Raw genomic sequence first — 15,187 nt, forward strand, 5'->3', positions numbered from 1 at the left:
AAGTGGGATAAGTCTGAGCAAGAGATGGATGATGCAGGGGTCACTCCGGTTACTAGGAGCTGGGCCCCCAGGTGCAGAACTTGGTTCTATGCGCATGGGGGGGCGTTGGACCCGAAGACAGGCCTGGTTTCGAAGAAGGCAAGTCTAAACGGAGCAGAACAAAAGTTACTTGACGCAATAGAAGACGCTCGAAAGGGGGTGTTCACGCCCAACAGAGAGAACGACGAGCTTATGCGCGCCCTGGGAAATCCTGAACACCCAGGAAGAACACGAGGCAAGGGAGTTATTCCCTGGTATGAGGGCTTTTCGGAATGGAACGACGACTACAGGACCCGTGCAAGAAAGAAGATGGAGGAGGAGAAGAAGAGGAAGCTGGAGGAGGAGTAGAGGAAGCAGGACGCGGAACGCCTTCAAGGCCTAGAAGCAAGGCACGCGGACTTGGCACTCAAATGCCAGCAGTAGCAGCAGCAGATCGACTCACTTAGCTAGGAAAGGGGGTCTCAGCAGCGGCAGTAGCAAGCGGATGATCATCCAGCATTGGATAGCACCGTCCCATCCATGCCGAGAAGCAGCGTTGGTTCCGCCCCGGGCGACGCACTGCTGGATACATACCATGTGGATGACATCATAGAGAACACTAACTGTGAGCTACACTACAAAATGAAGAACATATCCATGAAGGTGGCGAACGTTGTTGCTTTTACAATTACCCCCGAAGCAACCTTCCATTGTGCCCCGATTCCAGAGGGCTATGCTCGTGTCTTGGTTGATGAGGTGGTGGGCCCATATTCGGGGCTAGAGCTTGATATTCCTCGAGGTGACGACGAGCAAACACTGGGAGAGGCCATACATCGTTTCATCCTATGGAAAAAGGATTGCATCATCTTTCGAAGTCCACCGACACCGCGTCTGCCGACTCCTCCTCGAAGTCCGCCACCGTGCCAGCAGACTCCCACTCCTCCAAGTCCGCCACCGTGTCAGGCCACACCTCCTGCTTCAAGTCTGGCACAGCGTCAGGCCACACCTCCTGCTTCAAGTCCGACACCGTGTGAGGCCACACCTCCTGCTTCAAGTCTGGCACCGTGTCAGGCCACTCCTCCTGCTCCAACAAAGCCACGTCAGCTGTCTCCGCCGCCTAAGCAATCGCAGAAGAGACACGCCGCAGCTATGGTGCATAGCGGTACGAGTCGAGGTAGTACAGAAAGTACAAGCAGAGACAAGCGATATAAATATGGTCCAAGCAGCCTCGCTCCTCTTCCTCAGAGGCCTTACGACATGACCGAGGAGCAAAATGATGCAATAGTGCGGGCCGAAGTGGACGCTCATTTTCGACCGAAACCGGCAATGCCGCCGAGGGAGAAAGTGCCTGAGGAAAAGATTGACCACTTCATTCGTATGGCTAGACCACCAGCTCCCAAGCCTGTTGACTCAGACTATGAGCACCAAATCAGGAAGGCACATCGAGCACTACTACAGAAAGAAGCAAGCTCGAGCTCGAGCCAACAAGCAGCTGTCAAAAAATGCGGGAAAACCGTTCCCTAGCTGGGAGAACAGGCGGCGCAATCGACACCCCTGCTTGTTGTGCCAACAACACATGAGGTACGTGCGCCCAATATTATTGTGGGCAAACCGTTTATGTTCCCGAGCTGGGCGATGTGGTAATAACCGAGGAGCATATAATGCAGGCTGAAATGCTCAAGATCACTGTTGGACAACTCCTCGAGATCGAGCCCATGCCTCCGCTTAGAGAGGAGGAAATAAAACGGAAATATGTCCGGGGCCAACCTTTGGTCGAGCCCGAGGAGGTCAAGAACCTCCCAACGAGAATGTATGAATTGCATGATTGGTACATGAAAATTACCAAGATTTCCAATCGAGAGTCCCTCATGGTGCAAGTCGAGGAAGATCATTACTTCCATAAGAAAGCTCTGGCCATTGACTATTCAGAACTATTTCAGTTATTCAATCAAGATGCACTCGACAAATCTATCATCAGTTGCTATTGTCTGTAAGTGATTTCTTTCTGTAATTTAAGTCTCAAGCTAGCTCTAGTGCTCATTGATTGATCATTAATTACCTGTAATTATATATCCTCACTATTTATTCTTTTCTGTGGTATTATGCAGGATGAAGATGTATGAAATGAAAAAAGCTGGACGCTATGGCATTGGGTTCATTGACCCAAATACCGTTAATGAATACACATGGAAATTGGAATGGTGTAGACACGATGTAGAGAAATGCATGCTAGAGTTCTTGAAGCGCCTCAATAGCAATGAAGATATACTACTTCCTTACAACTTCGAGTGAGTCACACTGTCTTGTACTACAAATTCTATTTTTGCTTACTAGCTAGATGTTAATAAGTGTATATGGTTTAGGGTTATGGTTGATTAGTGTTATGCACATGCCCGCTTAATTTATACATGCAAACGTATGCGCATGCAGCTTCCACTGGATCTTGTTAGACATTAAAGTTGACGAAGGAAAAGTTGAAGTAGTGGACTCACTACTTAAAAAAATAGTGAGTACAGCATCGTGAAGGGGATAGTCGACAAGTTATTTCAATCATTATTAACTATATCTCGGCCTATTTAGTTCGTCATTTCCTGATATGAACTATTTTTAATAACCCCTTTATTAATTTTCTTTGCCGGCGGGCAGGGCTTGGGCAAAGTACATCAAGGTGACTCCAGGAAAATGGCGACAAAAGCTATGTTGGTATCGACCCAAGGTAAGTAATTAAGTAGTACTAGCTAGCTAGCTACCATCTCTTTGATTCTTGTTTCAATACCATTAATTAATTAACATGCTTGATTAATTATTATCTGATTAAATTCTATTTTCGTAAAGGCCCTGAAGCAGGCGCCGGGGACTGAAGTGTGTGCATACTATGTTTGCGAGAACATTCGCATGATGGCGACCGAAAGGAGCAGATCTGATAGACAGGACTGGGTACGTTTGCCAGAACACTATTCACAAATCTTACATGATTGTTGATATCTAGTCACACAACTAATACACATATTTATCTCCTTCTTAACAGTTCAAAGAGGTGCGGGACAAGCTCCTATCAGAGGAGCGCATACGAGCACTTCAAGAGGAAAATAGCGGGATTTTTGCTCGACCAGGTCATGGATCCCAAAGGAGAATACTATTAGAAAATCTATTTATATATATATGCATAACGTGTACAATATGTAGTATCGTAAAATACCAGCAAACAAAAAAGAATTAAATGGAAAACACAAAATTAATGGAAAAATAAAAATTAAAACCAAAACCCCCCCCCCAAACATTTAGTACCGGTTGGTGCTACCAACCGGTACTAATGGTCTGCCAGCACCTGGGCCTGGCTCGTGCCACGTGGTGGCACTTTAGCGCCGGTTCGTGCCGAACCGGTAGTAAAGTGGGGGGGGGGGCCTTTAGTCTCCACTCCATAGTGCTGGTTGCAGAACCGGCACTAAAGGCCCTTACGAACCGGTGATAAAGGCCTGTTCTGCACTAGTGTCTCCAGCGTAGCTCAGCTCCCAGATCTCCTCGATCCTTCCGTAGTATCTGTCCTTGTCGTTACCGGTGTAGGATTCCATCGTTACCCCGGAGTTCTGATAACCATGGCTCTTCATGTCCTTTCCCTCGGTGTAGAATGTGTAGCCGTTGATATCGTACGCCTCATACGTCATCAGGTTGTGCTCGGTGCCCTGTGACAAGGCGAATATGAGTTGTTCTTCCGCGGAAGAATCCTCATGTAAAGGGTACGAACAAAAGCTTCTGCTTGAACCAACGCGTGAAACATGAGTTGTGCTCTTTGATTATATCTCTGTCCGTCCTCTGTTGGCCTCGGTCATTGTACGTCTTCTCAATAAAGGTTTTGTGCTCTACCACCCAAGGATCGACCACGTCTATGTGTTGTAGCGTGACTAGGTTTGCTCTTTCAAAGTCGGCGAGTCGACCCTCGAAGTCGACATGCATTTCGCGGCGACCCTCACGGTGACCCCATCCAGCGAGCCCGCCGAGGTCCCTGTTGACGGGCAGACCAACGGGGTTCTCGATGCCTAGATAATTCGTGCAGTAGGAGATGCACTCTTCGGTCAGAAAGCCCCTGGCTATGCTTCCCTCTGGACGTGACATGTTGCGAACGTATCCTTTGATCACACCATTCATCCTTTCGAACGGCATCATGTTGTGCAGGAACGTCGGTCCGAGTTGGATGATATCCTCCACAATATGGACCAGCAGATGCACCATAACGTCGAAGAATGCGGGCGGGAAGTACATCTCAAGCTCGCATAGTATCACCACGATATCTTCCTGTAGCCTTCTGAGTTGCCTCACGCCAACCGACTTCCGAGAGATGACATCGAAAAAGTTGCATAGGACAAATAGCGTTTCACGGATGTGCGCGTCCATGATCCCACTGATTGCAACTCGAAGTATCTGCGTCATCAGCACGTGACAGTCGTGAGACTTCATCCCGCTGAACTTCCGCTTCGCTGAGTCTAGGTATGTGCTTATCTTCCTCGCGTAACCGTAAGGAAGTTTTACTCCTACGAGGCAGGTGAAAAACTGATCGATCTCCTCGTGACTTAGAGTAAAGCATGCGGGAGGGAAGTCATTTCCGGTCTTCTTGGCCTTTTTGCCTTTGCGACGACTTTCCGTGTCCTACTTCGCCTCATCATCATCATTAGCGTGAAGCTCCTCCCTGATGCCCATTGATTTCAAGTCTGCCCTTGCTTTCGGCCCATCTTTGGTCCTCTCTGGCATGTTGAGCAGGGTACCAAGAAGACTCTCGCGCACGTTTTTTGTGATATGCATGACATCAAGGCTGTGAGGCACACGGTGGATCTTCTAGTACGGCAAGTCCCAAAAACAAACCTCGTTTTCCATACCTTCAGCAGCGGCTCTTGCGCCTTTCACTTCTTTCCCGGCTCTGGCGCCTTTTGCTTCTTTCCCGGCAGTGGGCAATCTTTACAATTTTTCAACAGCTCGTCTATTTCCTGGCCGCTCCTCATACGCGGGCGTCTTTGGGTTTCGGTTTCACCATCGAACAGATCCTTGCATTTCCTCCATGAGTCATCATCGCGAAGCCACCTTCGATGTCCCAGAACACGGTTTTCAAAGACCCGGGTTCTCTATCTAGCTGGCGATATGTTGTGTCATCCATGCACCTGACGCGACATATCCGTAACCGAGATAGTCGTGCACTATCGTGAGCAGTGCGTCTCTCATAGGGAAATATTCTTTCTCTGCGGCATCCCACGTATTGGCTGGCGTTTTCCACAGCGTGTCTAGCTCCCCAGATAGAGATTGATGTCGTTCCCTGGTTGTGTCGGCCCTTCAATTAGCATACTCATGTGAATGTACTTCCTCTTCATGCACAACCAGGGGGGAAGGTTGTACATCCACACAAACATAGGCCAGGTGCTATGTGTGCTTCTCTGGCTGCCAAACGGATTGACTCCATCAGTGTTCGCGCCCAGCACGATGTTCCTTGGATCGTTCCCAAATTCTGGGTGTTCGAAGTTCAACGCTTGCCACTGGCTCCCATCCTTAGGGTGACTCAGCATCTTGTCTTTTTTATTTATCTCCGGATCATTTGCGTCATCTTCTTGCTTCTTCTCCTCCCTATCCGCGTGCCAATGCAAGAGCTTTGCTACCTTAGGGTCCGCGAAACACCGCTGCAGACGAGGAGTGATCGGAAAGTACCACACCACTTTTCGAGGAGCTTTGTTCCTCTTCTTGTATCGAGTGACACCGCACACCGGACATATGGTAGACTCCGCGTGCTCGTCCCGATAAATGATGTAATTGATCATGCACACATGCTATTTCACGTGCGGTAAATCCAGAGGACACACGATTTTCTTCGCCTCCTCGAAACTGGTCGGGCACTTGTTCCCCTTGGGAAGACGTTCGTGCAAGAATGACATGTTCTCGTCGAAGCATGCGTCGGTCATTTTGTGTTTTACCTTCATCTCCAGAGCCATGAGCGTTACTTTCAGGCGGTTATCCTCGGGCCTGCATCCTTCATACAATGGAGTAACCGCGTCTATCTCCAGTTGATCCAGCTTGGCTTTCTCTCGGGCGGCACCTCTTGCGTTATCCGTCTGCTTGAGAAGCAGCTCTTGAATATGAGGGTCCTGCACCCAGCCCATCGATTGTCCATCGTCGTCTGCTCCGGCATCTTCATCTTCATGATCATGCCCTTCGTCTGCTCCGGCATCTTCCTCATCATCATGTCCGGCATCTTCTACATGATGACTGTGTACTGCATCTACTTCGTGATCATGTCCTGGAGATTATTCGTCTTCTCGCCCGCCCTCGCCGCGGTTGTCTTGCTGCTCTTCCTCATTTCTTGCCCGGCCCCCATGGATGACTTCATAATCATCTTCATCACCTTGCCACCGATAGCCATCCATGAAATCACGCAAGAGCAGGTGGTCCCGCACCTGTACGGAATCCGGGTCCATAAGGCTCCTCAGCTTGCATCTTCGACACGGACATCTTATCTCCGTCGCGTTCTTTTGAAGCATCTCGGCCTTCGCGGGGCTCAAAAACCTATTCACGATGCCTTCGGTCATCGTGCGGACCATGGTCGCCTGCGAGGTAGAGCAAAACGATATTTTAGAACCAAGAAAAAATTTGGCATGACTTTGCCTAAAAATAGGACCAAAAAGAATGCATAGTGCCAAAATTCTCGCCGAAACGGAAATGAATCAACATTTCGGCAAAATATTGGCAACTATCGCATTTCAAATACCGGTACCTACAAACACAAACATATATGCAACACCACAAACATATGCAACACCACAAACATACATAGATCTAGCTAGGCCATAAAAAGTGCATGTGCACGTTGTTGGAGGGAGAAAAAAGTAGATCTACAACATAAAGAAAGCTTTCCCCTTACTTACCTATCAAAAAAAGGTAATTTAACCACCTAATTTGGGTGAATCTATGGTGCAAATGAGGTGAGGAGGAGGAGGCAGCCGAGACAAGCTTGGAGGAGGAGGTGGAGAGAATGAAGTGGGGAAAGTGAGTGTGTAGGTGGTTGTCCAAAATATCTAGCTGGTTCCACGTAACTAATGGCGCACCACCCACAAATGCGCCATTAGTAACCCTGGTTACTAATGGCGCACCAGCTGGCGGTGCGCCATTAGTATTTTTGCAAAAAAAACAAAAAAATGATAGTAGTGGCGCACGGGGTGACTGGTGCGCCATTACTAGTTAAAACTAGTAATGGCGCACTGTGCCCCGGTGCGCCATTAGTATTTTTGGAAAAAAACAAAAAATGATAGTAGTGGCGCACGGGGTGACTGGAACTAGTAATGGCGCACTGTGCCCCGGTGCGCCATTAGTATTTTTGGAAAAAAGAAAAAAAATTGTTAGTAGTGGCGCACCATGGCTGTGGTGTGCCATTACTGTCTATCACACTAATGGCGCACCAACACACGGTTCGCCACTGCTATATAGTAGTGGTGCACCGCATGTTTGGTGCGCCATTAGTGTCCATATTATCTATAGCCCTTTTCCTAGTAGTGTCCGGTGGCACCGGAGTGCCGCCGGGGCTAGGATCGTGACGGCGATCTACATCAACAATCTTGCTACCGTCAACACCAAATTTCTTCCCCTCTATGCAGCGGTGTAACACCCCTTCTCCCCGCTGTAATCTCTACTTAAACATGGTGCTCAACTCCATATATTATTTCCCAATGATCTATGGTTATCCTATGATGATTGAGTAGATCCGTTTTGTCCTATGGGTTAATCGTGATCCTTGTTGGTATGATTGTATATTTTATTTATGGTGTTGTCCTACGGTGCCATCCGTTCTCGCGCAAACGCGAGGGGCCCCCGCTGTAGGGTGTTGCAATACGTTCATGATTCGCTTATGGTGGGTTGCGAGAGTGACAGAAGCTTAAACCCGAGTAGGTGGGTTGTTGCGTATGGGAGTAAAGAGGACTTGATACTTAATGCTATGGTTGGGTTTCACGACCTTAACGATCTTTAGTAGTTGCGGATGCTTGCTAGGGGTCCAACCATAAGTGCATATGATCCAAGTAGAGAAAGTATGCTAGCTCATGCCTCTCCCTCATATAAAATTACAAGAATGATTACTAGTACTTATTATCGATTGCCTAGGGACAAATAACTTTCTTGCTGACACAAACCCTTTTACTAAACACCTAACTTTTATTATCTTGCAAAGTACTTCTAGTTTTATTCTTGCAAAGTAGTTCTAGCATCACTCCTACAAACTAGTTTCATACTTGTTTTCGGTAAAGCAGACGTCAAGTGTTCGTAGAGTTGTATCGGTGGTCGATAGAACTTGAGGGAATATTTGTTCTGCCTTTAGCTCCTCGTTGGGTTCGACACTCTTATTTATCAAAGAAGGCTACAAACGATCGCCTATACTTGTGGGTTATCAAGACATTTTTCTGGCGCCGTTGCCGGGGAGCAATAGCGTGGGGTGAATATTCTCGTGTGTGCTTGTTTGCTTTATCACTAAGTAGTTTTTATTTCCTATTCTAAGTTGTTCTCTATCTTTAGTTATGGATATTGAACACGAAACAACAAAAAAATTAGTGGTACTTGCTACTCATGGAGATACCTCCTAAAATTAGTGGTACCTCCTAAAACCCTCGATGCTCGTTATTTGAAAAATATTATGCACTACTTTGATAATCCTGAGAAAACCCCATTCAACATGATAATGGGAGTAACGTTGGATCAACGTGAATACTTTAGTGATGCCCAAGGCACCCCAATTAAATATTCAAGGATACTCAAGCGTCTAAGCTTGGGGATGCCCCGGAAGGCATCCCATCTTTCTTCAACAAGTACCGGTATGTTTTCGGTTTCGTTTCGTTCATGTGATATGTGAAAATCTTGGAGCGTCTTTTGCATTTAGTTTTCACTTTTCTTTGATGCACCATGCTGGTATGATATAGTCCTTGGTTGATTTATAGAATGCTCTTTGCACTTCACTTACATTTTTTGAGTATGGCTTTATAGAATGCTTCATGTGCTTCACTTATATCATTTGAAGTTTTGATTGCCTGTTTCCCTACACATAGAAAACCGCCATTTGTAGAATGCTCTTTTGCTTCACTTATATTTGTTAGAGCATGGGCATATCTTTTATAGAAAGAATTTAAACTCTCTTGCTTCACTTATATCTATTTAGAGAGTTGACAGGAACTGGTCATTCACATGGTTAGTCATAAAATCCTATATAAAACTTGTAGATCACTGAATATGATATGTTTGATTCCTTGCAATAGTTTTGCGATATAAAGATGGTGATATTAGAGTCATTCTAGTGGGTAATTGTGGATTGTAGAAATACTTATGTTGAAGTTTGTGATTCCCGTAGCATGCATGTATGGTGAACCGTTAGGTAACAAAGTCGGAGCATGATTTATTTATTGATTGTCTTTCTTATGAGTGGCGGTCGGGGACGAGCGATGGTCTTTTCCTACCAATCTATCCCCCTAGCAGCATGCGCGTAGTGCTTGGTTTTTGATGACTTGTGGATTTTTGCAATAAGTATGTGAGTTCTTTATGACTAATGTTGAGTCCATGGATTATACGCACTCTCACCCTTCCATCATTGCTAGCCTCTTTGGTACTGTGCATTGCCCTTTCTCACCTCGAGAGTTGGTGCAAATTTCGCCGGTGCATCCAAACCCCGTGATACGATATGCTCTATCACACATAAGCCTCCTTATATCTTCCTCAAAACAACAACCATACCTACCTATCATGGCATTTCCATAGCCAGTCCGAGATATATTGCCATGCAACTTCCATCATCATCATATACATGAATTGAGCATTTATTGTCATATTGCTTTGCATGATCGTAAGATAGCTAGCATGGTGTTTTCATGGCTTGTCCGGTTTTTGATTTCATTGCTACGCAAGATCATTTCTCGGGTGGTAGGTGCGACATATACCAACGGGTGGCTTATCATTGTGGGAGCCAGTAAGACATCGCCGGTGCGTGGAAACGGGATAAGGCGAAGACATGCACGCCGACGAAACTTACCCAGGTTCAGGGCTCTCCATGGAGATAACACCCCTAGTCCTGCTCTGCGGGGTCTCCGCATGATCACTAGATCAACACAAGTGGCTACAAGTGACACCTTGAGCTGTTTGGCTAGAGGAAGAAGAAGGGCAAGGCTAGCTCTCCTCTTCTCTCTATGTGGTGTCTAAAACTCTCAAATATCAACCCTTTGCATGGGTGCCCCGGGGGGTTTATATAGGCCTACCCCCAAGGGTACAATGGTAATCCGGCTGAACGCGGGTCCCAGCCGTCAGTGTCTGTATTCGCCAGCTTCTCCGCCGATCGCTGGGGCCCGCCGACTGGTGGGTCCCGCCGGCTGCCGGCCTCTTGGCTGACAGGCCGGCCCCACCGCCTGGGGGTCTTGTTGGTGGCTGGTTACTGTAGCCTCGCCCCTGATGACGAGGGCTGTGTCGAGGTAAGCATGGCTACAGTGCCGCCGCCTAGCGGGCTCTCACTGTAGCCTTACCTCATCTTGTCTCCTTAATGATTCGCATACTTCAAGGGTGGGAGGTAGCCGGCTATTGGGAGCCGGCTACACCCCAGGCTGACTGGGGGAGGCTTGGTCGCCTTCGAGCGTCTCTCTGGCTGAAGGGGCCACAACCCGCGGGCCGTACTGACAGCCTGTCGTGGGTGGCGTCATGGTCAACATGGCAACAGTGCCGCGCCGGACGGGGGATGGCCGACCCGTACGGCGCACTGTGGCCACGCGTGCTCCGGGATTTGGGGGTGGCAGGCTGTACTGTAGCCACGCCCCGTCTCGTCACCGTTATGTGGGTGCAGCCCTTGAGGGTGCAGTGTTGGCCGGCTTCTGGGAGTCGGTCCTCTTGTGGCTCTCTTTGGGAGGGTCTTCAGGGCCGGGTCGCCTTCCAGTAGTCGGCCTGTGAGATAGCTGGCCAGGGGAAGGCGGCCCTGTGCTTTGGGTGCTTGAAGGCTCGATCGACCCGATAATTTTTGAAGAACCAGGGGGAGTCGGTTGGGCTACCCGTGGTCACTTACTCCGACAGTAGTCCCTGAAGCTGGTCGGGCTTCGAGGCTGAAAGGAGGACGAGAAGCTCAATCAGCTTCCTATCTTGAAGAGCCAGCAGCTAGGAGCGGGCTTCGATGAAGTGCGCCGTCTTGGTGAGGTTTTGAATTCTGAAGGCGGGAGCCAGCCGGCGCGCACGCCGGGTTGCGGGCCGGCAGCTTGCTGCCCGCGCGCCACGTGGCACCCTCCGGCTGGAAGGGCCTGCCAGCCCACGCACGTGGCAGGACGCCGCTGCAGGCCAGGGCCCGCCACTCCCACGCCTAGGCCTAGGTGTGGATCTTCTGTGGCCCAAAACGGGCCGCTCGCCTTCCAACGGCAGTTTCCACATGCCGTTAGGGCGCAATAATCACGGGACGTGGGGGAGTGGGCGCAGTTAATCCCACGTCCCCCCCACGCCTCGCCTCCTCGGCTTCGCCGCACGAGGCTATAAATAGGGGGAGGAGGGGGAGCGGCAGACGCTCGCACGCTCACCGTCGCACCGCCATCTTCTTCTTCTCTCTCTCCGTCACTGCAGCCCCTCGCTGCCGCGCCGTCCCTCTAGTCTTCGCACTACCCCGCAGCTTCTCCGCCGCGGGGCCGTGGTTTCGCCGTCGCCGCGCCCTTTCTCATCAGCTTCTTGCCGTCATGTTGCGCGGCAGAGACTGGGACGGCTCCAACATCCACGCGGACCACATCGACTTCCTCCGCAAGACGCGGCGGTTGCCCGGCGAGGACCACATGCAGGTCCGTCTTGCGCCGAAGAGGGAGATCTCGCCGGTGCAGGAGGAAGGCGAGCGGGTAATCTTCCACTCGCACTTCCTGCGCGGCCTTGGCCTGCCTGCGAGCGCCTTCTTCCGCTCCTTCCTTGAATTCTACCAGCTGCAGCCGCACCACCTCACTCCAAAGACGGTGGTGCTGCTGTCTGCCTTCGTCACTTTGTGCGAGGGCTTCCTTGGCGTCCTTCCCACCCTCGAGCTCTGGGGGAATTCTTCCAGTCCAAGCTCGGCACCGCCATGCAGGGCGTGCCGGCTCAGAGCGGCGCCTTCATCACGGTGCGGAGGCCGGTAGCCGACAACCCTTTTCCTCCCATCACGCTGATCCAGTCGGTGAAGCGCTGGTAGAAATCCAACTTCTACGTGAAGAACGTCGCCCCGCAACGCGACTTCGTCAACTTGCCGGCTTATGTAGCCAGCCCGCCGGCTGGGAGGCGGCCCCAGTGGTCTTATCGGGCCAGAACGCTGTCGCCAGGTGGAGCCGCCGCCGTCGAGCGACTCCGGGTAATGGTCCAGTCGGAGGGCCTGACCGGGTCCGACCTGCTGGCCGCCTTCGTGGTGCGTCGGGTGCTCCCGCTCCAAGGCCGCGCTCATATGATCTGTTAGATGAGCGGCCAACTCGATCCGAGTCGGATGTGCATCAAGGAGATGCCTCACGCCGAGATAGCTCTCATGATGAACTACCTCGCGAACTGCAAGCTCACCGATGAGTGGCAGTTTGGCAAGGAGCCGTACTCCCGTGCCCATCCCCCGCCTATGGTAAGCTTTCTTTATCTTCTCTTCTTTACTTTTCTCACCAAGTTATTCTTGGCCGACTCTTATCAGTCGGTTTGTCTTGATAGAGCCCCCTCCTTCGATCGGCAGCCGAAGCAGCGGGGGCGGAGCGCCAATTTCTCCCCGACCGGGCGACGCATGACTTGGACGACCCCGACTTGGGGGCGGCCGCTATGGACGACAACACCGAGGGGGGAGGCGGCGAGGTAGGCGGCTCCGGGCTTGGAGCTAGCTTCGACGACTGGCCGGATGATGACGAGGCGGAAGTCGTCCCGCGCCGCCAGCCGGCGTCCGATCATGGCGCGGGCTCGTCTACCGCGCCGGCTGCCCGAGGCGGTGTGCAGAAGCGTCGGGCCGCATCGGGCCTATTCGGCAGTCGGCTGAAGAAGCCCAACAGCACGGCGGCGGCGACCAAGCGGGACGAGGCAGCCGCGAAGGCTGCCCGCTTCCTCAAGGTGGTGAAGCAGCCACAAATGGTTTCAGCGTAAGTGTCGATTCTCTCACATATTCCTTCTTCTTTTTCGTTGATATCTTCTGAATCCTTGTCTTGACTTATCAAACAGGGCTCCGCTCTCTCTTGAGCGGACCGCTGCCGCCTCCATGGTTGGATCGGCAGGAGGATCCGCAAGCACCCGCCACGTGGACCCCCGTGCCGAGCTTCAAGCGGCGATGGAGCGGAATGCGCGGGAGGCGCGGGAGGAGCGGGAGGCGGAGGAGCTGAGGGCGGCCGCTGCCAAGGCGGCGCAGGATCTGGCGGAGGATTCGGCGGCGGCACAAGCCGACGCTGCGGCCAAGACCCAGGCGGAGATCGCAGCCCCAGAGAGGGCGGTGGAGGCCCTGCTTGTCCTCCCCCTGCGCGCCGCGGCGCCCGAGATCCCGGAGCCCCCGCAGGAGGAAGCCGGTGGCGACCTGCTGGGGATGGAGAGGGAGGACGACGACGTCGTCGTCCGGGAGAGGGAGGCAGCACCACCATCGCCGACTGGGGCGAACCAAGGCAGCCGGCCTAACGCGCCGCCCGTGCAGCCGGCTGGAGGCGAGCCGGCTGCGAGGACGGACCTGGTGGTCCGGTCGCCATCGTGCCAGTGCGCGGGGAAGGCGACTTCGGCGCCAGACCCGCAGAAGGCCGCGGGCTCTAGCTCGTCGGCCTAGGATCTGGAGACGGCCAGCGCCAGCTCGGGGTGGACGCCGGGTGGTGGGACGCCCGTGGTGAACATGGCAGCACAAGAAGTCCGGAACCGGCTTCAGTCCCAGGCCGCCGTGCTGAGGCAGTACAATCAAGAGTTCCTCGCGACACGGACGGCCATTCGGGTGAGTCTTCCCGCTTTTCTGTTTCTTGATCTTGATTTCTTCCGTGGGGGCGCGTCAGCGCACCCACTGGGTGTAGTCCCCGAGTTTTGAGTCGGCTGCTGAGCAGGCGGCTTGGAACTTCTTAGTAGACTTCGGTTGCTATCTTGTTCTTATTCGCTCCTCTATCCTACTTGCAGGACTATCACAACCTCCGCGCGGCTGCCTTCAACTCCCAGGCTCGAGAGCTGACCCAGAAGACCGCTGATCTAACTGAGAGCCGGAGTAAGTGCTTCATCTTTTATCTCACGTGGGGGCGCGTCAACGCACCCACTGGGTGTAGTCCCCGAGATTCGGGCCGACTGCTAAGCAGTCGGGCCGGATCTTTCCCGGCGACTTCTTTATTATTGCTTTTTTCTTCTTTGCCATATCCGCAGAGGCCAATGCCGACCTGAGGGAGCAGTTGGGTGGGGCCCCGACTGCCCTTCGCACCAAGGAAGCCGAGTGCAACGCCTTGGCCCAGGAGCGTGACCGCTTGGCCAAGAGGCTGGCCGACCAGCAGGAGAGCCATAAGGCGGCCCTGAAGGCGGCGCAGGACAGCGAGGCCGCCCTCCAATCCGAATACGAGACCGAGGCGGCGGGCTGGGCTGAGGCAAGGCAATCGCTGATCAACGGCTACGGCCAGATCGAAGATTTGGTTGATGGTAGGCTGCCTTCTTCTTCGTTCCTTCGCTTGCCGCCTGCCATTTGGTCCATTTTTTGACTGTGTTTTTTCTCTTCCTTTCTTACTTGTGCAGAGTACTTCCCTGTTTACTCCACTACCGCCAACCAAATCGTCGAGGCTCACCGCAAGGCGCAAAGCAGGCTGGTGCTGAGATCGCGCCAGACGCTCGCCGGTCGCTTGAAGAGCATCTTCTGGCGATCCAAGCCCGCCTCTAGCCGGCTCACCGCATGCTCCGCCATCTTCAGCGCGTTGGGGTGCAAGTGTTGCCCGCCCTCTGGCCCAGCGAGGTGGTTCCCCGTACCCCCAGTCGGACTGCCGACTGGCTGGAGGTAGCGGTTGGCCGCTTCGAGGCCTGGAAGGCTTCTGCAGCTCGGTCAGGCGCCAGGCGGGCTCTGGAGTTCGTCAAAGCTTGGTATCCTAAGCTGAGCTTGGACCAGCTGGCCACCTAGTGGCAGGAGGCCGATGAGGAGCTGGAGGCGGTGCGGCCGGCTATCATCAAGCGCGCCTCGGCGATCACCGACTACACCGACACCAGTGCCTTTGCCCCTGAGGTGGAT

This window comes from Aegilops tauschii, chromosome 3 (assembly GCF_002575655.3).
Source record: "Aegilops tauschii subsp. strangulata cultivar AL8/78 chromosome 3, Aet v6.0, whole genome shotgun sequence".
NCBI lineage: Eukaryota > Viridiplantae > Streptophyta > Magnoliopsida > Poales > Poaceae > Aegilops > Aegilops tauschii.